Here is a 23,404-nt window from a genome sequence, read left to right on the forward strand (position 1 = left end):
CCCATCTCCAAGTATCATTTTGAGGATTAATGTTCCAATATGTAAATTGGGATGCCACCTTCATTCCATAGTATTAATAAAAGGATGACTATGATCTCTTACTTGCCAAAAGTGGCCACAATATTACTTGAAACACATGCTTCTTTAGCTTTAGCTACCATTTTACAAACTGATGAAACCTATGTCTTTTCCTTCAACATGGGAAGGCCTTTGTTATCAAATAATACAGGTAGTTTTCATTCAAGGATACTTGGATCTCTAGGGAACATTTAGCAACATGAAGACATTTTTTGTCACTTAAACTAGTGGTGAGGGTACTGCTACTGCTAAATATCCCATAATGTACACTGTCAATAGTGCTGAGGTTGAATAACCCTATAAAGAGGTGGTAGAGGTGATACTTTTGATTCTCTGAGCTAAGTTGAGAAGAGCACTACACTACTTAGGATGTGCTCTTAGGGATTATTCACATTTGGAACATAGCCACTATGCAATGAAAACCTCAGGCCACACGGAAAACCAATTCCCTGGCTCTCACCACTTACAAAAGTTCCAGCAACTGACCAGTAATGACTAAGCCAGCAATGTGAATATATCACCTTATATTCAGATCCTCCAGCTCTATTAAGACACTTCAAATGATGTGTGGAGCAAAGATGACCTATCTCATACAAGGCTGTTCAAATGCAGATTAATAAGAAAAACTAATGATCATTGTTTTACTTTTTTTTTTTAAGGTAGGGTCTCACTCTAGCCCAGGCTGACCTGGAACTCCCTCTGTTGCTCCAAGCTGCCTTCAAACTCACTGTGATACTTGTATCTCAGCTGGGATTAAAGCCATGTGCCATCACACCCCACGGATCACTGTTTTGAAGTCACTCAGTTTGGAAATTGTTATACAGCAACATAAAACTGTCTATTATTTATCCAATACACCTATCTACCATCCATCCATCTAACCTTATGAACTGCAGTGATTAGCATCTGTATAAATGGTTTTGTGCTGGTAATAAACAATGTCTACAGTTTCTTCTCAAATGCCTTATTACCTAGCAACGATAATAGATTGTAGCATCTTTGGGCAGTAGTAATGTGCCCTTCCTGAAGACCCTTTAGTTACAGGTATTAATGGTCACCTACAGAGAGAACTTTGTCTCTGACATGAAGAACATCTATAATTCTTCAGCCAGTAAAAGCAACATAGTAAAAACTCAGAATTCAGCCAGGCATGGAGTCACATGCCTTAAATCCCAACTCTTGGGAGGTAGACATAGAAGGACTGCTGTAAGTTCAAGGCCACTCTGAGACTTCATAGTGGATTCCAGGTCAGCCTGGGCTAGTGTGAGACCCTACCTCAAAATAAATAAATAAATAAATAAACAAACAAACAAACAAACAAACATCAGAATTTTAAATTATATTGCAAGAACATAAAATGTGTAATTATTGATCCCTTCATAACACTATTGAAATAAATAGAAAGTTCAAGATGTATTCAGCAGGGATAAAAATACTCTTTCTAAAGAATTGATATGTACCTATAATGATTTATAGGAAAGTTTTTCCAGTAGAAAATCACTAATTTGCAGCCCAGGGACAAATCAGTGAAAAAATTACTTTTACTACTAGTCAAAATTTCTATATTGCATTTCTAAAATTATGTAAAAAAGTTAAATCAGACCATTGACATATGGAATAAAATATGATGGAAACTGATACATTAGTATCTTAAGAGTTTATTGAAATAACTCTAGTCAGTATCAGCACCCTCAATATTACTTTGTTGTAAATTTTACATATATTTTGAGATTAGTACATTTTAACAGAATTTTACAAGATTTAATGTTTTACAAACATACTTTTTGTATAAGCAGCCTGAAGTGACCTGTGAAAGTTCTTCTATAGTCTCTTGACCCAGGAAACTGAAGGAAAAATAGGAGAATGCTAGCGTCTTTCAGGCAGTTAGTTAGGGACAGAAGCCCAAGGAGGTAACAAGGAGATACTATTCCACACGTGCAACAAAATTGAAACTTAGCTCTGCCTCTCCAGGATGGCTGCCATGATATACCCAGCATGAACTTCCTGCTGCTTCTTCAGCGCAGCCTCCCTAGGACAGCCCTCTGAGTCTATGAACCAATCATATCTTGAATCTTCCTGGGTCACTGCCCTGCCCTTGAACCTGAACCAATCAGATCTCTGCTTACCTATCTGAGCCTGATGATGAGGCTTAACCTGATTGGATGTCTGAATCCTATAGAAGAGGTTACCCATATGTCCCAACCCGATCTGTACCTGGATACACTTTCTTCCTTTTCTTCTGTGATCTGGCTTGAACAACTGCCCCCCACACACACACACACAAGGCTGTCCCTCTTGGACCAGCAGGGCTGGGAAATGGGGAATACTTACCTTGGCTTAGGTACTTTTCTTCTTGCCTTCTACCTGTGTCATGCTTTGGGGGTATCTTCTCATTTTGATCATATGAAAGATTTTTCTTTTATCTCTGAGTCCTGCAATATTTCTTAATCATCTCTGGTCTGTAATTTGAAGGTGCTTCTACTGACAATCTCCCAAATGTGTGTGGAACTGCTCCAGCCTTTTCCTAGATACCAATTTTCCCTAACTAAACCTCAAGAATTAGGATTTCTCCCTAAATAAATTCAATAATTCAAAATTTAGCTTTTTAAAGTCCATTATATCAATATTTGTTAGAAAAAATAGGAACCAAGATTGGGGTTCACAAGTTTGAGGGGAAATCCTGCTAAACCATAAAATCCTGCATCAAAACACAAGTCATGCATATCAAGAGGTTTCAATCTTCATGATCCCTTTAAGAACACAAAATTATCCAGGATATCAAGAGAATGTACATCCTCAAATTCACCAACTATCTGAAAGTTGTGACTGAAAGATGAGTGAGAACAAAATATAATGGCATGTATTTATGATGTCATGATGAAACACATTGCTTTGTATGTTAATCTTTAAATTAGAAAAGAAGATAAATAGAATTGTATGTCATTCCAATGGTACAGTGGCAGAGTGGGTTGGTGTTCAAAGGCCCAACAGTGGGGCTGGATGCAGGGTTAGTGGCCCAAAAAGAGTACTGAGTTTTTGTTGCACATGCTTAAAATTGCAGAGTTATTCTAAACTTTGGGGTATAGATCTAGATTCTCTATTTATTGAAGATATCCCAATAAATAAAGAATCCAAAGTATACCACTATACTTAGAGAGTTCATGGTCATATTAACCCTTATATGAGCTCCCTTGTGTTATTTTTCTTATCACTGTGATAAAATACATAACAAAAAAGCAATTTAAAGTGGATGTACTTATCTTGGGTTATGATCTGAGGGGATACAGTTCATCACATGAGGGAAAGCATGCAACAGGTGGCTCCATGGCAGTTGGGGCATGAGACTACATGCTTTTACTCTGTGCATCAGGAAGCAGAGGTATGTTGGCACTCTTCTGGCTTTCTCTTTTGTGTATTTATTTGGTCTGGAAATCCCACGTATGTATGGGGCTGCCCACATTAAGGTTGGGTCTTACTCCTTAAGTTAATCTTCTCTAGAAAACCTTTATAAACATATCCAGAAATGCATCTTGCCAATGCCCAAGATGTTCCTCTTATTAACATTTTTGACAACTTCTACACATATAGATAATATACCATGATCATAACCCCCTCCAGCCACCCTTCCTTTTCCCCCTCCCAAATCACCCTTTACTAAATCCCTTCTTTTTGTGACTAGTCTCCCTTCTATTTTGATGTAATCATTTGCAGGTCTTGTGCAGGTCAGCCACTGTGAGGTCATGAATACCCTGACCACTTTGTATCTGGAAGACAGTTTTCCACAGCACTTCTCCCCTTCCTTTGGCTCTTCCATTCTTTCTACCACCTCTTCAAAAATGGTCCCTGAGTCTTGGAAGGTATGCTAGAGATTCTCATTTAATGCTAAACACTGAACTAGACACATCTTCTCAGCATTTTAATGAGTTTTGAGTCTTCCCAGTGGTCACTGCCATCTGAAAAGAGAAATTTCTCTAACCAAAAGTGAGAGCAGCATTAATTTATGGGCATAAACATAAAGATTTGGAGCATTTCAGTGGGTATACTATATCCATTAATCCAGGCAACAATAGTACTTTCCCCCCTAGAGCTTATGACCTCTCCAGCCATAGGCTTTTGATTACGTTTTCAGTACCTATTTCCTTCCCATTGGAGCAGGCCTCAAGTTCAACCAGAGAGCAGTGGTTTCTCCCATAACAGACATGCCATTAAGACAGTTTGCACATTTGGTCTGACTGGCCAGTCATAATGTTTGCAGGGTCTATTGATTGTTAAAGCAGTTGTTGACTTTTCTCCCTGAATAGGTTGCATAAGTCTTTCCACATCCTGACAGCTAGTTAACAAGAAGGAAGCTTCCAGATCAGCTCCAGCTTGATTTTTCAATGATGTGCAGCATGTGATATCCTCAGTAATAAGATCTTACCATCTAGTTCTGGTGCAACCTAGGTGCTTCTTAATTCAGTCAAAATTGTCACAACTCTATTTGCCACATGCAGATAATCCTCACTAAAAGGAACATATTGGGGGCTGGAGGGATAGCTTAGCGATTAAGGTGCTTGCCTGCAAAGGCAAAGGACCCACGTTAGTGGCTGGAGACCCTGGTGTGTCCATTCCCTCCCCCCACCCCTCTCCATCTCCCTCTTTCTCTGTCAAATAAATATATTTTTTAAAAAAGGAAAAAATTAGTAGGGGAAACCCTCCAACATATTGGTCTTGGCAAAGACTTTCTGAATACAACCCCAATTGCTCAGGCAATAAAACCACAGATTAATCACTGGGACCTCATGAAATTACAAAGATTTTACACTGCAACAGACACAGTGAAAAAAGCAAAGAGGCAACCTACAGAATGGGAAAAAATCTTCGCCAGCTATATATCTGATAGAGGATTAATATCTAGGATATACAAAGAACTCAAAAAATTAAATAATAAGGAATCAAACAAGCCAATCAAAAAATGGGCTATGGAGCTAAATAGAGCATTCTCAAAGGAAATACAAATGGCATATAAGCATCTAAAAAAATGTTCTACGTCACTAGTCATCATGGAAATGCAGATTAAAACTACATTGAGATTCCATATCACTCCTGTCAGATTGGCCACCATCATGAAAACAAATGATCATAAATGTTGGTGGGGATGTGGAAAAAGAGAAACCCTTCTACACTGCTGGTGGGAATGCAATCTGGTCCAGCCATTGTGGAAATCAGTGCGGAGGTTCCTCAAACAGCTTAAGATTGATCTACCATATGACCCAGCTATAGCACTCCTAGGCATATATCCAAAGGACTCATCTCATTTCCTTAGAAGTACGTGCTCAACCATGTTTATTGCTGCTCAATTTATAATAGCTGGGAAATGGAACCAGCCTAGATGTCCCTCAACTGATGAGTGGATAATGAAGATGTGGCACATTTATACAATGGAGTTCTACTCAGCGGTAAAGAAAAGTGAAGTTATGAAATTTGCAGAAAAATGGATGGACCTGGACAGGATTATACTAAGTGAGGTAACCCAGGCCCAGAAAGCCAAGTGCCACATGTTCTCTCCCATATGTGGATCCTAGCTACAGATGACCGGGCTTCTGCGTGAGAATGAAAATACTTAGTAGCAGAGGCCAGTAAATGAAAAAGGAGACATAAAGGGAAGAGAAAGGAAGGGAGGAGGGTACTTAATAGGTTGATATTATACAATGATTGTGATGGGGAGGTAATATGATGGAGAATGGAATTTCAAAGGAGAAAGTGTGGGCAGGAGGGAGCGAATTAACATGGGATTTTTTTTATAATCATGGAAAATGCTAATAAAATTTTTTAAAAAAAGGAACAAATTGGCCCTAAGCCAGAAGAGGTTTCACAGAAGAAAAAGATATTCCAGAAGAAACTTTTAAAAAAAGTTCATAACAAGGGAATAAATTCAACACAAAATAAATACAAATATAACTTTTAAAATTACAATACCAAGATAAAGAATACCCATCTTAACCTTACTCTTATAAATGCAAGGTTTTTGTTTTTTGTTTTGTTGGGTTTTTTTTTTCCTGTGTTTTGTTGAATGAGAATGAATGGCTAGATGATGGAGGGAAGGAGGGAGGGAGGGGAGAGATAGATGGATGGATGAATAGATGAATGGATGGATTTATGGGTCTACAAATGAAAGATTAGTAGATAAGTGGGTAATTACATAAAAGTAAGTAAATGGTTGATGATAGATAGATAGATAGATAGATAGATAGACAGACAGACAGACAGACAGACAGACAGTTAGTTGATAGAGTTGCAGGTACCTTCTCATGGCTGGTACAAAGCATCTGACCAAAAGCAGCTCATGAGAGGAAAGTTGTTTATTTTGTCTTACAGTCGTGAGAGGAAGCTCCATGATGGCAGTGAAAAACATGGTGTGAGCAGGGGCTGGAATTCAACCACTGCAATAACAGGTGGAAACAGCAATAAGACATTGAGACAAACACTGGTAGGTGGAAGCTGGCTAGTAGCAAGTCCACCTCCATCAACACACCTCCTCCAGCAATGCTCCAGTTCCCATGTTACCAGCTGGGGCCTAGCATTCAAAATACATGAGTCTGGGAAATGGCTCAGCTGATGAAGCCCAACAAGCCAAGTTTCCATGTAAAGCCAGATGCACAAAGTGGTGCATGCATCTGGAGTTCTCTCTGTCTCTGTCGTGTGTGTGTGTGTGTGTGTGTCTATGTGTGTGCGTGTGTGGTTTAGGAGGTGACTCAGCTGTTAAAGCATTTTCTTGCAAGACCTGCTGGCCCACATTAGGTTCCCCAACACCCACATAAAGCCAAATGCAAAGTGGCCCAAAATTTGTTCTCTACTCTACTCTCCTGCCTCAAGGTTGCCAGACTTTAGACACTTTCTGTCCATGCTGCAGATAATGGCCAAGAACAAAGACCAGAGCATCTTTGAACTAAGGCCTTTGGGTATTCAGAAACTAGGGCCATCATAGATACTGGTATCCATCATGTCCTTGTCACACTGGGTGAGAAAATGATGGAGGAAGTAGACTTGCTGGCAGCTGGGCATACACACAGCATTTGTCATCCCGGAAGAGTTTCAGTGTATGGTGATGAATGGCCAAGAAAGTTCACTTCCAGTAACCCCAGGCTTATGCCTTTCACTGAGTACATTTTTAAGTTTTATTTATTTATTTGAACATGACTGGACTGTGTGTGTGTGTGTGTGTGTGTGTGTGTGCATGTGTGTGTGCATGTTGCACGAATGCCATGACATGTGTGCAGTGTGAAGTGTAGGTGCTTCATCTTGAGACAGAATGTCTTATCACTGCAGATGAATGAGCTTTGGATTCTCCTGTATCCACCTCTCACTGTCACAGGTTTGATGCTGGGGATCCAGGGCCTCCTGGAGATAAAGCAAGAACTCTACCACTGAGCTATATCCCTAATGCCCAAGAGATAGAAATTTAGCACAAAACTTACATAATTCTTTGCCAGCACAAGTCAATGAGAAATTGAGATAAAACAACTCACAGTTAATCAGTCGATAGTAAAAACATTAAACTACCAAAAAATGCTTTATAAATAACACTTTTTGGGAACCAATATGTTGAGTGATCTATTTTTAAATGTTTAACAATGTGCATTCTAGTTGGTCATTTCAAAGTGATCTCTCCATTGGCAGTTTCCTGTAAAGGTTAGGAAGGGAAAACAGAAAATGGATCTTCAAGTTCACATCAAGACTAAAATGTTTCCCAGAAGCTGTACACAGCTGATGGCTATAAAATATTAACCCCTGACAGTAATAGCACCCAGTTTTATGGGTATTTGTAATAGTCTTTTATCCCTTACTAGAGAAACTAATAGCATAGGGCTGGAGACAAGGCTCAGTGGTTAAAGGCACTTGCTTGCAAAGCCTCATGGCCCAGGTTCACTTCCCCAGTACCCGAGAAAAGCCAGATGCATACAATGAAGCATACTTGTGGAGTTTATTTGCAGTGGCAAGAGGTCCTGGCATGCCTATTCCCTCTCTCTCTCTCTCTCTCTCTCTCTCTCTCTCTCTCTCTCTCTCTCTTTGTGTGTATATGTATGTATGTGGCCTCTGCTTGCAAATAAATAAATAAATTTTAAAAGTGAATATGTGCTAGTTTCTCTGTCATTTAGTAGCTTAGGCAAGGATTTATCTTCTCTGAGTTTTAGTTTTCTCTAACATGATAAGGTTAAAAAACAAAACAAACAAAAACGCCTTAATAGCTAGGCAGGGTGACACAGGCTTAGAGTGACAGGCACTTGGAAGACTGATAAGGTGGGATCATTTGAGCCAAAGAACTTCAAAGCTCAAAACAAACAAACAAACCCCACTTGGTGAAATAGTTCAAGTTAAAAATAGTAGTTGAAGGATGAAAACCTAAGGACCCAGTTCAATTCCCCAGTACTGTGTAAGCCAGATGCACAAGGTGGCACATGCCCCTGAAGTTTGTTTGCAGTGGCTGGAGGTCCTGGTGGGCCCATTCTCTTCCCTCTCTCTCTCTCTCTCTCTCATAAAAATAAATAAAAATAAAAATAGTAGTTGAACACATTTTCATCTTCTCTCTGAAAGTCCTCTATAATGAAAGTAAATAAACAATTAAGTAAACAGACCCAAGCTGTAATACAGACAATGGATGGGGTGACCGCAAATGGCTACTTCATTCTGAAAGCAGACGGGTTAGTGGTTATTAACTTAGCATAGCATAGAAGTCTGAAACTGAAATTTAGGACAAAGTGGTTCTGTCAGGATTCTAGAAAAAACAATCTGAGAAATTAAACACAGTAGATACCTTTCTGAAGGCACAAATTCAGTGTAAATCTTAAAAGAGGCAGGAAAACCCCAGATACTTTTACTATCTTAGTATATTTTCTGGTGATATAACAAAATACCCAAGACTAGATAATTTTAAGAGTTTGATTGTTGTCTTGTGTGTGATACTGAGGATTGAACCCAGGGCTTCTCAAACACTAGGCTAGCACTTAACCACTTAGCTACATCCCCAGTTATATGTGTGTATGTGTGTATGTGTGTGTTTACTTGTGTATACATGCCTTTATTTTGATACAGAATCTCACTAAGTTGCCCAGACTGATCTTGAACTCATTCTGTGGCCTAGGAAGGACTTGAACTTGGAATTTCCCTGCCTCAGCCTTCAGAGTAACTTCTATTATAGTCCTTTACCAGCAAGCCAAGTACTTTTGTTTTTCCTTTGGGGTTCTTGTTTTGTTTTGTTTGCTGCTCACAGATCTAAGGACTGGGAGGTCTAGGAGTACTACACTGGTATGTGGCCAGTACCTGATGAGGCCCTTCTCACTGTATCATTACAGCATGGCAAAGGGGAGCATGGGGCGTAACAGAAAATGTGCTTGCCTGGGCATCTTTTCCTCCTCTCTAAAGGTACCAATGCCATCATGAGGCTGTACCACATGACTTATCTAACCTTAATCACCTCCCATGGTATCCAGCTCTAAATACTCTTAATATAACATTGGAGAATACATTTCTAACACATGAGTTTTGGGGAGTTGCATTCAAGCCAGAGCATTACTAGATTAATCAGCCACATAGATAGACATGTCAATCTGAGAATATGTAAGCTTCTGTGCTGAACATAGACTGTATGAGAATTCAGTATTCTAAATATAAAACTGGAGCCCTTTCCACAGTTACACTCCCAGACAATGGGCATTCCAGCTGATATCAGAAGAATCCTTTTTGGAGAAACCATCCAGCCCAAGAGAAAAGACCTATAGACAACTAAACATTGGTAGAGGTTAAGAAGAACTAATTAAAAAAAAAAATCAGCAGTCTCCCAATCACTCTGCAGTGTGGCTAATTCATCAGAGACACACTATCCTTTAACTATCAAACCATCACCTTTGCCAAATTGATGTGTGTAATAAGTACAGCAGGAAAACCAAGCTGAAGCTGACAACCAAAAGAAAGATAGAATCAAAACAAAAGTAAACAACCAAAGAAGTCAGGTGAGGGGGACATGAAGTAATCAGGTTAAAGATGAAATGTGAAATGTATCTTGAGCAAAAAGAAAAAAAAAATCTGTGAAACTAGAATGGTGAGCAATTTCTAAAAAAAAGGAATATTCAAAGGAGAGGAAGGTTTCTTGGTGATTAAAAACATAAGTTAGTAGAAATAAGTATTTTAACAAGAATATTTAAGTTGAGCCTATTTCCCAGAAAGTAAAAACAAGAAGATATTTAAGATATTTAAGCTGGGCATGGTGGTGCATGCTTTTAATCCCAGCACTCAGGAAGCAGAAGTAGGAGCATCCTCATGAGTTCCAGGTCAGCCTGGGCTACAGCAAGGCCAGCCTGAGACTATGGGGTGGTTTGATTCTGGTGTCCCCCATAAACTTAGGTATTCTGAATGCAAGGTTCCAAGCTGATGGAGATTTGAGAATGCCTCCTGAAGAGAGTGTATTGTTGGGGGCAGGCTTATGGGTGTTATAACCAGTTTCCCCATGCCAGTGTTTGGCACACTCTCCTGTTCCTGTTATCTACCTATGTGGTCCAAGGGGAGATGTCCATCCTCTGCTCATACTATTATTTCCCCTGCCATCATGGAGCTTCCCCTCAAGACTGTAAGCCAAAATAAACTTCTTTTTTCCCACAAGCTGTTCTTGGTCAGGTGATTTCTGCCTGCAGTGCAAATCTGACTGCAATAGGCTATATAGTGAGTTCCAGGTAAGCCTGGGCTACACAAGTTAAAAAAAAGGGGGTGACTGGAGAGATGGCTTAGCAGTTAAGCACTAGCCTGTGAAGCCTAAAGACCCAGGTTCGAGGTTTAATTCTCCAGGACACACGTTAGCCAGATGCACAAAGGCGCATGCATCTGGAGTTCGTTTGCAGTGGCTGAAGGCCCTGGCACACCCATTCTCTCTCTCTCTCTGTATCTGCCTTTCTCTCCGTCTGTTGCTCTCAATTAAATAAATAAAAATAAGCAGAAAAAAATTAATAAAAAAGACTATAGTTATGGAGTTTTAAAATGGTGAGCACAGGACCTTTTCCTGACAATTAGCAGTTCCAGAAAAAAAGATTTTAAAAAAGAGGGAAATTACCAGAAATAATGTAATTTATTAGACATGAGACAGGACTAAGGAATATGATTTGCCCAAATACAAATAATCACCAAGAGTCTAACACAATAAATAAAACTACATCAACAATAGTGACATGAAATTTCAGATGAAAAGATAAAAGGAAAATGTAAAAGTTTTCAGACATTCCAAAAATTAAAAACCATAATGATATCAATCTCTCTAATGGAATTCCCAGAAACTAAAAGGACAATGGAATAGTATCTCCTAGCAATTTTCACTTGTACAGCCAGTACTCAAACTGGCATTTCAGTCAGGAGAATTACTATATTTTTCACTAAGAATAGTTATCTCTCATACACTGAGTAACAAGATCTTCCAGATGTCATCAGACCATAGAGGAAAAGGTACTGTTGGTTGCTTTCTTTGTCCACCATTGTCTTGCAGAACAAAGCCTTCCTGCTCTCCCACAGATGCCCATGCTACATGGTCCACTGGTGTGTGGATCAGCACTGTGAAAAACAGCTCCTTTGCCTAGTGAGCCCACCTTGTGGTGAGATGGACATTCCACAGTTCTACACGCTCAGGAAGAGGAGGCAGCCTCACTTTTCTCTCCTGTTCTGTTCTGATTCTACCCTACCTTTTCTGGTCACCCTAGGGAAGATTTCTACAATACATCATTTGTACAAGAATCACCATCTAGTTGGCTAAATACTACCTAAGTAAGACACACAGCATCATATACTTAGAATTACATTCTAAATTCTAAATTCTATTATAGGACAAACCCTAGTATGTCCCTCCTCTACATTACAGCCCTATGTACTCTGGAACCCTGCACTCCTCCTTATCTCCAAAGATAAATCATGATTACACTGCAAGTTAGACTCCATTTTTAAGTTAAATCCATTTTTATTAGAGCAGAGTTGTCTAAGGCCTATAAGCATATGGCCCTCTTTAGGTCACTGAAATGTAAGTAAAGTTGCTGGAGGTCTATGAGCTTCTTCTGGAACTTAAGATACATGCTTTAGGGGCTGGAGGTGGAGCTCAGTGTTAGAATGCTGGCCATAGAAGCCCTGGGTCTAATCTCCAGCAGTGCAAGTAAAAAAGATTGTGTGTGTGTGTGTGTGTGTGTGTGTGTGTGTGTGTGTGTATAGTAGTAGTAGTAGTAGTAGTAGTAGTAGTAGTAGTAGTAGTAGTAGTAGTAGGATTTAGCCCCCAAATGGAAATCCACACACAAATGATTTAACATGAAATTCACCCCAAGGGTGCCCTGAATAGTAGAGGAAGCAGAACAGAAAAGGAGACAAACAAGGGTGCATCCCTCCTCTGCCTTGATGGTGTACAGACTTATGCAGTGTCAGCTCTGGTACAAGATGGGCCCATGGAGCAAAGGAGCTGGATTTCCCTTTTCTGTACCATAATTTGTGGGCCAGGGCCTCCTAACAGGAGACTGCCCAGGCACTTACCCGCCCTTTCCAGCAAAGCTGCCCCCAGGAAAATGAAATTCTTCAAAAATGAACTGTTGGCACTAAATGTTAAAAGTAAAAGGAATGGGTACAAAAATAGTTAAATAGGAGGGAGCCAAAAATGGTAACATGTCAGTGGTAAACTGACTGATTACAGAGTAATGCCCTGGGTTTGGGTCTGATCATCAGCCCCACAAGAGAAAACTAAACAGTTAAAGGCTTAGAAATTGTAGTTAAGAGAAAAAAAGGTTCAAGACCCTCTTTGTGGAGTATAAATACTATGTTTTACAAGATGTAGCAGGGATTCTTGTCTCTTGTCAATATTGGTTCTGCTAACCTGCTTGCAACCTTGAGAAGAACCATTCTTCATTAATTTTTTTTTTTTTTTTTTTGAGAAAGTAGGAGAGTGAAAGAGAATGGGCATGCCAGGGCCTCTAGCCCCTGCAAACAAACTCCAGACTCCAAACATGTGCCACCTTATGTATCTGGCTTTATTGGGTACTGGGAATTGAACATGGGTCCTTAGGCTTTCCAAGAAAGCACCTTAACTGCTGAGCCATCTCTCTCACCTGAGAAGAACCATTGTAAAAGAGTGACAGAACTAACATAGTTTATAACCACCAAGCTAGCACTTCAGAAAATACTTTAAAAAAATACACTGAAGGAAGAAAAACAGTCTAAATCACAAGAGCACAGTAAAGAAGAAACTTCATAGCCAGTTGTGGTGGTGCATGTCTTTAATCCCAACACGCAGAGGGTGGCAGAAATAAAGACTGTGCATGGGCTCATCAACATGGACTTCTACTCACCAATCGATGATGGCAGGGCCTTGTCCCAGAATCCCAAGGGGTGGATGTGAGGGCGATCTGACTGCAACATCTGTCACCCCAATGATCACCAAGGTTGACTCAGTGATCTTCTGGTTTGGAGGGTGTAACCTGCCTCCCTCACCACTCTGTGTGTGTCCCTCCTGAAGCTGCATGCTCTGTGGAAGAGGACGGCCTTCCCAAAATAGAGGAGGACTGGTCTTCAGTCAAGGGTATATGAGTAGCTGTGTTCCCCTGCCAGAACCTCAAAACAAAATGGTCTACATTGTGATTATCACTGTGTTAGCTGAATCATATGAACCAAATGGCAGTGCATCCTGCACAGCAGCCTAGACTTGTTACAGAGCCTTCTCCTCTTCTGGGCCCCCACTCAAAATGTGCAGCTTCCTTCATCACTTGGTGTATAGGCCAGAGTAAAACACCCTAAGTGAGGAATGTGCTACCTCTAAAATCCAAATAGGCCCACTAGACATTGTGGTTCTTTTTAGTGGTTAGGAGGAGCCAGGTGTAAGAACTTATCTTTTCCCAAAAACAGAACATCTCTGCCTGCCCACCACTGAACTCCTAAACGTTTCACTGAGGTGAAGGCCTTTGATTTAGGTTGGATTTTCTTCCTATCCTTTAATGTACATATGCTATACCAACAACTCTAGAGACACTGATGCTACCTCCTGCGCACTTGATCTAATTAGTTCCAGTAAAGAAACCATACCTGGAATAGCCAATTTGCAGGCAGGACGCAGAGAAAGAACAGGTGAGGTTGGGTTATAAAACCTCAAGGCCTACCCCAGTGACATATTTCTTCCAGCAAGGCCCTACCTTCTAAAGGTTCCACAACTTTTCCTATCAGCACCACCATCTGAGGGCCAAGTATCAAAACACATGAGTCTGTGTGGGGAGGGAGGATGCACTTTACATTCAAAACACCACATTCTTGTGGTTCTCAGTGGTATGGACTTGGAGTCCTTTGGGTATTGCCTCAACAAGGGATCTTTAGAGGAGCTGAAGAGATAGAATGTATGCATTAGAAAGTAGATTCAGGGGTGGACAGATAGCTTAGTGGCTAAGGCACTTGCTTGCAAAGCCTACCAACAAGAGTTCAATTCTCCAGTACCCACGTAAAGCCAGATACACAAAGTGGAGCGTGCACCTGAAGTTCATTTGCAGTACCTGGAGGCCCTAGTGGGCCTATTCTCTTCATCTCTCTTCTCCCTATCTTTCTCCTCGTACAAATAAATAAATATTTTTTTAAAGTGGATTTAGGGCTGGAAAGATGACTCAGTGGTTAAGGTGATTGCCTGCAAAGCCTAATAAACCAGGTTTGATTCCCCAGTACCTACATAAAGCCAGAATGCACAAAATGACGCATGCTTTTGGAGTTCATTTGCAGTGGCTGGAGGCTCTGATGTGCCCATACTCTCTCCCTCTTTCATTTTTCTCTGCTTTCAAATAAATAAATTGAGTAAAGTGGATTTGGGGATGGGGAGATTTGTCAGTGGTTAAGGGAACTTGCTTGCAAAGTACTAGCCTGGGTTCAATACCCAAGTACTCACATAAAGCTAGATTTACAAAGTGGTAAATGCATCTGGAGTTCATTTGCAGTAGCAAGAGGACCTTGTGTGCCCATATTCTTCCTTTCTCTGACTCTCAAAGAAATAAATAAACATGCTAAAATAAAAAAACAAATAAATAAAATATAAATGAAGTTATAAGCTAGGCATTGGGGCACACTAGCAATTTCACCACTCAGGAGGTAGAGGCAGGAGAGCTTTTTCGAGTTTGAGGCAGACCTGGTTTACATAGCTAATTCTAAACCAACCAGGGCCACATGGTGAGACCCTGTCTCAAATGGCAAAAAGGAAAAGAAAATAATGGCACTAGAAAGGGGTAGGAAGAGGTCTGAGGGAGAGAATAACAAAGGGTAATGCTCCATGTGCGTCCTGAAAGAAGATAAGGAAGGGACCACCAGCAAGAGGAGCAGAGAGGATATAGACAGGGCAGGAGTGCACTTAAGAGCAAAGTGTAATGGTACATCTGTATGAAAATGTGTCGCAATGAAACCCATTTGTTTGCCTGCCAACAAAACTATTCATTTAAACGGAATGCCAGTATTAAAAAAGAAGGGGAAGGGGGAAAAGAAAGAGGAAGAGAAGGAGCAACAGCATAAAGGGCAATTAAAGGAACTGGGTCCCTGATGATGCTGTCCAGCCAATGATTGACTCCTATCTCAGCCACGCCCCTGTGTTCTTGTGACAGGACATAAAACACCTGTGCTACTTTAAATGGATTTGTTCTGTTATTGGCAACAAGAAGCATGTTACATCTTCAAGGAGGGGGAAATGATCTATGATAGAAAAGGGAGTTGTAAAGAGGGGAAAAGCCAGTCCGAACAGAGTCAACATTCCCAGGATGCTTCTAACCCTGCAGCTTAAGTATGGGATATGGGCCGGTGCTCTTAGGTGGCACTTTGGCCACCTCCATTCTGATTAAGTGCTGCCATGCTTCTCAGCTCCCTAACTCTCATGGTCTCCATCCCAAAGGTACCACATTGGTATTTTGTGAAGAATACAGAGAGGAAATTTAGACTTTGAAATCAAAATAAATTCCTAAGGCTAGAAGCGCAAAACTGATGAACCATGTTGACCAGGTGACTTCAGGTTGTGCAGTAGCACCCATGCCAGGTCCCAGGTCATGTGGCCCCAGGCTCACCCTGAGTTTAACTACCTCCTGCCTGGAGTTAATAAATTATCTTGCAAAAAGAAAAAGAATTTCACAGATATGTTTAAACATTTTTTTCACAAAATGAATTATATACATTGTCTATGGCTTAACCATATAGTTCGTTGCATGGTGACCTCTACTGGTCAAAATTATGTACTACTAGAACTGAAAATTTAGTCTCATAAATCATAGAATTGGTTAATAGGAAAGATATTGCTAGCCAAACATGTTATTTGGTATTGTTAAGACCCTACTGTACTCTGAATATTTTTAGTTTTAAAAGGATTTATAAAATAGGTCAAATTTATGAAGTATAGAAATGTTTATGCCTGCCCACTTTATCACATTTTTGCCAGATTCAATCTTCTTTCCAGTGAGTCTCAGAATGGCCTTGAACTCTTGGCAATCCTACTACCTCTGCCTCCCGAGTGCTGGAATTAAAGGTGTACGCCATCACATACTGGCCCCTCAGTTACTCTTATTTTTAAGTTTTTAGCTTTGAATGGGATTGGGATAAACTGGGAATTACTGGTATATAGACAGACACTCCTTGAGTAAAGAACATGTCTTCAGAGTTAAATAAAAGTGTGACTCACTGTTAGAAGAGGAGAGAGACAGATGCACAGTAAATGCCGCGTTTCCAGGTTTACACAGACCCAAGTGTGGAGTCAGTGTGTTTTAGCAAAAGCAAATTTTAGTATTCTTATATTACTTATATACATGCAAAACAGGCATGTCCAACCTGTAGCCATAGGCCATGCATCTCAGGATACCTATAAATGAATCCCAGTGTATTTTCAATATCACCATTGAGTTACAGTGTCAAAAGGAAGAACATCCTTGATGTAAAACTTCTACTTTCCCATTCATGAAAATAGTCCCTCTCATTACCTGTCAAGAAGACGCTGCTTGTTTTCCTTCCCATCAATGTTTCATACTTTTAATTTATAAGCATACATGGTATATACTGTAAACTTTAAATTTCTAATTAAGGGCTGAAGAGATAGCTTGGTGGTTAAAGTGCTTGCCTGAAAAGCCTAAGGACCCAGGTTTGATTCCCCAGAACCCATGTGAGCTAGATGCACATAGTGGTGTATGCATCTGGAGTTTGTTTGCCAGCATCTAAAGGCTCTGACATACCCATTCTCTTTCTCCCTCTCTCATACATGAATAAATAAAAATAATAAAAATTGCTTGATTTTAATAGGGGACAAATAGGGCATTTTTATACTGTACGAGTATAATTGTACTTTATATTGTAGGAAATGATCTGCACATGCACATTATAAATAACACATAATACAATACTATTTGTTCTGAGTTAACCTCTAACCCAGGTGATGCGCTGGGAGGAATGCAAGACTCAATGACCTTGGCAGTATGCAAATATTACTGCACATAGAAAAATAATGAGGGAAAAGCATAGGGGACGATAAGAAGAGAAACACTAACACCAAGAATCCCATAGGCAAGTTTCCCCTCCTGACTATGGGATACCAGGAAACTTTGGAGTGATTCCCTGCCTTTGTTCACATTTCCTATAATTTGGTGGCAGGGGATGAAATGTAAGGCACATCTCCAGGATGTTAATCTGCTGTCTTCTCAGATTGCTGGCTCTCTGAATGAAGCCCAGTTTACAGAGTCAATTTCTGTCTGTGTTCATTGGCATTTGTGGTGACAGGCAGAACATTCTGGTACTACATTTGTGAATTGGCCCATGACTGAAATTATGCCTCTCTTCCCAGGGTTAAAAAAAGGAAAACCCCTTTTTTGTTGTTTGTTTTCTTTTATGTAGATGTGTGTGTGTGTGTGTGACATGCATGTATGTGAGTTTGCACATGTATGTACAGGGTTGACACCAGGTTATCTTTTTTGGTCACTCTCCACCATATTTCTTCAGACAGAGCCACACACTTGAACCTAGAGCCTGCTCATTGAGCTAGTCTAGCTAGATGCTTGCCCTTGGGACCCTCTGTAGCAGACAGCTTCAGGTTCACTGAGATGAACTTTCAGACCAGGCACAGTTTTGGAGGAAGGGATTTATTGAAACTTACAGATCCAGGGGAAGTTCCATAATGACAGAAGAAGCTGGCCTGCCTTCACAGGTCCAAGCAGACAGAGAGAGAAGCACAAGCTTAAAGGTCAAAAGCCACAGCACACTTCAGGAACTCCAGCTAGGCACACTTTGCATATCTTTAGATTGAAATCACCACACCTTAAGATCACCCAGTGACATTGCCTCCAGCCAGGTAGCCCGCAGATGCAAACTACAAACAACTGAACATATTGGGGGCCATCTATTCTATTCAAACCACCACACCCTCTGTCTCAGCCTCCTGAGTTCCATACTCAGCTAGCATGTGTGTGGGTGCTGGGGATTCAAACTTCTGCTTTTCAGTTGTGCCATCATCCTAGCCTCAGGCTTGCTTTGTGTATGTGTGGTGTTGGGAAAGGAAGTTGGGACCTTGTACATGCTAAGCAAGAGCATTGCCTGTGAGCTATGCCCACAATAAAACATTGATGTTTATACTGATGAGGTAAGCATGACAAAAAAGTAGGTAATCATCACGGAAGCAGACCATAAATGAACTCAACATGGCTCAGGGAAATTTAGCGGAAGAGGGGATGGAAAGAATGTCAGAGCCACATGTTGGGTCATGTTATGCAGAGACATTTATCTTACCAATGACTGTGGGCTAACTCCACAATGCACGACCCATATACCTCAACAAGGAGGGGCCAATGGGGAGGGGATAGGTCACGGATGAACCTAATAATGGTACCAAACTGCCTGTATTTGCTGAATACAAAACTAATAAAATAAAAAATAAATAAAAAAAAATTAAAAAATAGGTAAGATAAAGTTGCCACAGATATGCTATACAAAATATTTGAAAACAAGAAGATAGGAAAAACAGACATAAGCTGTATTATTGAGTATTTATGACATGCCAGTGACTGTTCTAAGCTCTTTCTTTATGTTTAATTTAATCTTTATGTCCACCCTGTGAAAGAACTTCTTTGCTAAACTCCATTTCTCAAAGAAGGAAAGTGAAGCACAAAGTGTTTACCGAATGTGCCTTAGGTCAGATAGTCAGTGACAGAGCCTGTAGGCAAAAGCAGTCTGATCCCCTTGCTCTGATTAATGATATGCCAGGGTCCTGTCAAGAGTCCCAAGAAGAACAGGTAGCACCCCTAGAAGCAAATCACCTGCTGATGATGCCTCTTGAAATTTGCCAAGGGAGCCTAATATCTGGGACTCCTAATCATTCCCTAAGAGGTGCTAACAGTGTGGCTCTCGTCTCAAAGATTTAATTTACCAGAACTTGAATATCATCTTCCATGGAAAACTTCATGGTCCCTTGGCATAGGAAAACTAGGATTTGTTACTGACTCCAGTAGCTTTGACCTAAGTTAAAAATAATAATTTCTCTGGATCAGTTACCTGTTCTTAAACAAGGCAAATATTATTCTTTTTCATCTAAAGTAATCTTGTGTGAAGAAGAATAATTTAATGTGCTGTGACATCTTGTCATTAAATGGGAGGATCTGGCAGCTGCTTCAAATACTCAAGTGCTTACTTGCTACATATGGGAGTTTTTGGCTTTGAAATCTTTAGCAGAGAAAAATAGAAGGTGGATTTCAAGATGCAAAGAACAGAAAGAAGGAAAATCCACTCTGCTTTGTGTTTGTTGTCTGTGTCCCCTCCAACACTTTACAAGGAGAAAAGGCAACAGTGTGGAATCAGATTCCTGAGTCCCTAACTTACTACTTCACTGACTCACTTACTGGCCTTGGGAAAATGAAATGAGTTAATAACCCTCTCTAAGCTGCAGGCTGAGCTCATCCTCTTCAGAAGCATAGGATCATAATTGCATCTACCTATAAAACTAATGGTGAAAATTAAATAAATTAATACATACAGTGTATTTAAGAAAGTATCTGACATCTATTATCCATGAAATAAATGGTAGGCACGTGCTGTGGTGTCATTTCCGACTCGTATGTACATCTAATGTAGTATTGAGAGGTAGGGGGCTGGAGTAATGACTAAGCAGTTAAAGGTGCTTGCTCACAAAGCCTGATAGCCTGGATTTCATTCCCTGAGTACCCTCCTAAAGCCAGATACACAAAGTGGTGCATGCAACTGGAGTTTGTTTGCAGTGGTAGGAGGCCCTGGCATGCACATTCTCTCTCTCTATCTCTCTCTCTCTCTCTCTCTCTCTCTCTCTCTCCCTCTCTTCCTCTCTCTCATAAATACATAAAAACACAAAAAGAGGTAGGGCCCATGAGGTACATAGTGACCCACATGGCTACATATTCAGACCCTGTCTCTAAAATAAAACAAAACCAACAAAAAGGAGATAGAAACTTTTAGAAAGTGATTAAGTCACCAGAGCTTTCACTTCATGAATGATATTAGTGCCCTTATTTTGAAAAAAGGTCCAAACAAATTGTGTTGGTTTATCATGTGAGGACCCAGTTAGAAGGCTCTACTTTGAATCTGAAAGAGCCTTTACTAGATATCTAATTAATCGGCCCTTCACTGGGGATTTTCCAGCCTCCAGAACTCTGAGGAATAAATGTCTATTGTTAATAAATGATTCAGTCTATTATGTTTTGTTACAACAGTAAAAATTGACTGACTATAACTGGTATGATTAGTAATACTATTAATATGTAGCAGAAGGGGTTTGATCTAACCTTTTATAGAGAAAGAGACAAACAGAAATGGAAGGATATGTTTTGTATAGATGAACACAGTAAGTCTTATAGTATTTTTATTTCATTTCATTGTGGTCCTGAGGACCTTGTACCTGCTAACACCCTACCATTGAACTAGTTGTCAACCCTTTTGTTTAGTTGTTTTGTTTATTTGATTTTTCTGTAGACAAATTTTTTGTTTGTTTTTTTTTCAAGGTAGGGTCTCATTCTAGTCCAGGGTGACTTAGAATTCACTGTGTACTCTCAGAGTGGGCTTGAACTCAGATGATCCTCCTACCTATGCCTCCTAAGTGCTAGGATTAAAGGTGTGCACGACCATGCCTAGCTCTGTAGATTTTTTTTTTTTTTTTTGAGAAAGAGAGAGAGGCAGAGAGAAAGAAAATGGGTACACCAAGGCCTTTCAGCCACTGTGAACAAACACTAGATGTGAGCACCCCCTTGTGTGCATGTGCAACTTTGCATGCTTGTGGCACTTTTGTGTCTGGCTATGTGTGACTTGGAGATTCAAACAAGTGTTCTTAGGCTTCAGAGGCAAGTGCCTTAACCACTAAGCCATCTCTTCAGCCCTCTATAAACAATTTTTTGCTATATACCCTAGGCTAGCACTGTTCTCTAGAGCCTACTACCTCAACCTCCCGAGTGCTTGGATTACAAACTACAGGCATGCACAAACTTGCCTTAAAGGTCGAAGAATCTCACTAGCAAAAATGTACTTCAGCATGAGATTATCAAAATAATTAAGAGCTTGGCATGATCACACATGCCTTTAATCCCAGCACTCGGGAGGCAGAGGTAAGAGGATTGCCATGAGTTCAAGATCACCCTGAGAGTACATTGTGAATTCCAGGTCAGCCTGGGCTAGAGCAAGACCCTACTTCAAAAAACAAAAGCAAAACAAAAATTAAATTTTAAAAAGAATGTATTCCATTCTTTTGAGTTTTATTTAATGTCTACCAAAAATAAACTACATTTACCTGATATTGGTTAAGCCAGGTATGGTGGCAAATGTGTTTAATCCTAGAATTTAGGAGTCAAAGGTAGGAGGATTCTGTGAGTTTTAGGCCATTCTTGGACTACAAAGAGAGTTTCAGGATAGCCTGGGCTAGAGTGAGACCCTACCTCAAAAGAAAAGGATATTGATTGAATGCCTACAATGAAAAGATAGTTTTCTAGGCATTAAGGATATAGTAGTAGACCAGACATACAAAGTGAATTTCAAAAGTAGGAGGATCACTGTCAGTTCTGTCAGACTGTGGTAGAATGAGACCCTACATCTAAAAGCCTAAAGTGTCTTTCTTGATAGATCTTACCTTTTAATGAGAAAGACTGACAAGAGTAAACTAAAATATAATAAGATACTGACCCAGAGAAAATTAAAATGTAAGTACTGTGCATATCAACCCTCATACCTAAGTACTTATATGCCTACATACATATAGAGCCTCAGTGATACATGCTATGTAGGATAATGAAGATGTGAGATTACTCCAACAAGGTTTAAAGAAAGCATCTCAAAAGGAAGGGTCCATTTCAATAAAATTGTTGTGTAAGAATCAGCTGGAAGGCTAGTAGTGGTGGTGCACACCTTTAATCCCAGCACTCAGAAGGCTGAGTTAGGAAATCACTGTGAGTTTGAGAGTTGGACACCAGCCTGGAGCTACACAGTGAGTTCCAGGACAGCCTAAGCTAGAGTGAGACCCTGTCTCAAGAAAGAAAACAAAAATGAAAAAAATAAGTAAAAAGAATCAACTTGAAGACCAAATTTAGCAACTCTCTGATTGGATTTTAGGCCTGATCCACCAGAGGCAATTTGTGCTTGGTACTGAAAACCTAAACAAAAGCCTATGGCTGGGAGGTCATAAGCCCTAGTGGGGAAACCACTGCTATTGTTTGACTAAATGAATATATTATGCCCATCTCTATGGGCATTTCTATTAGGGCATGTACAGAGAGGTTTAAACGAGGATGGAATACTTACCTTGAACGCTGGCTGCACCATCCTAAGGTCTGGAGTCTGAAACTCAAAAAGGAGAAAGCAAGCCAGGCATTGTGATGTTCACCACACCTTTAATCCCAGCATGCTGGAGGCTGAGGTAGGAAGATCACTGTGAATTTAAGGCCAGCCTAGGCTACAGAGTAAGCTGTAGGCCAGCCTGGGCTAGAATGAGACCCTGCCTCAAAAAAGGGGAGAGGAAAGAGAAAGCAAATGTTGCGTCAGCAGTCATCTCTCTACTTCCTGACAATACAATAAGCCCGGCTGCTTCATGCTCAGCACAGATAGAGCTGTTCTCACTACCACACCTTCCCTGCCATGGAGGACTGTGCCTTCAGACTGTGAGACAGAATAAATCCTTTCTTACTTTGCTTCCATAAGGTATTTTGTTGCATCATCAAAAAAGTAACTAAAACACCATCCTGTGAGGAAATTACAATGATCAGCTGAGAACATTCTGTATGGTATTCCATTCAGAAACTCATGATCGTGGGCCATGCAAATAGCTTCAAGGTGAGTGTTGGCCTAGCAT

The sequence above is a fragment of the Jaculus jaculus genome, chromosome 2, assembly GCF_020740685.1.
Source record: "Jaculus jaculus isolate mJacJac1 chromosome 2, mJacJac1.mat.Y.cur, whole genome shotgun sequence".
Lineage (NCBI taxonomy): Eukaryota > Metazoa > Chordata > Mammalia > Rodentia > Dipodidae > Jaculus > Jaculus jaculus.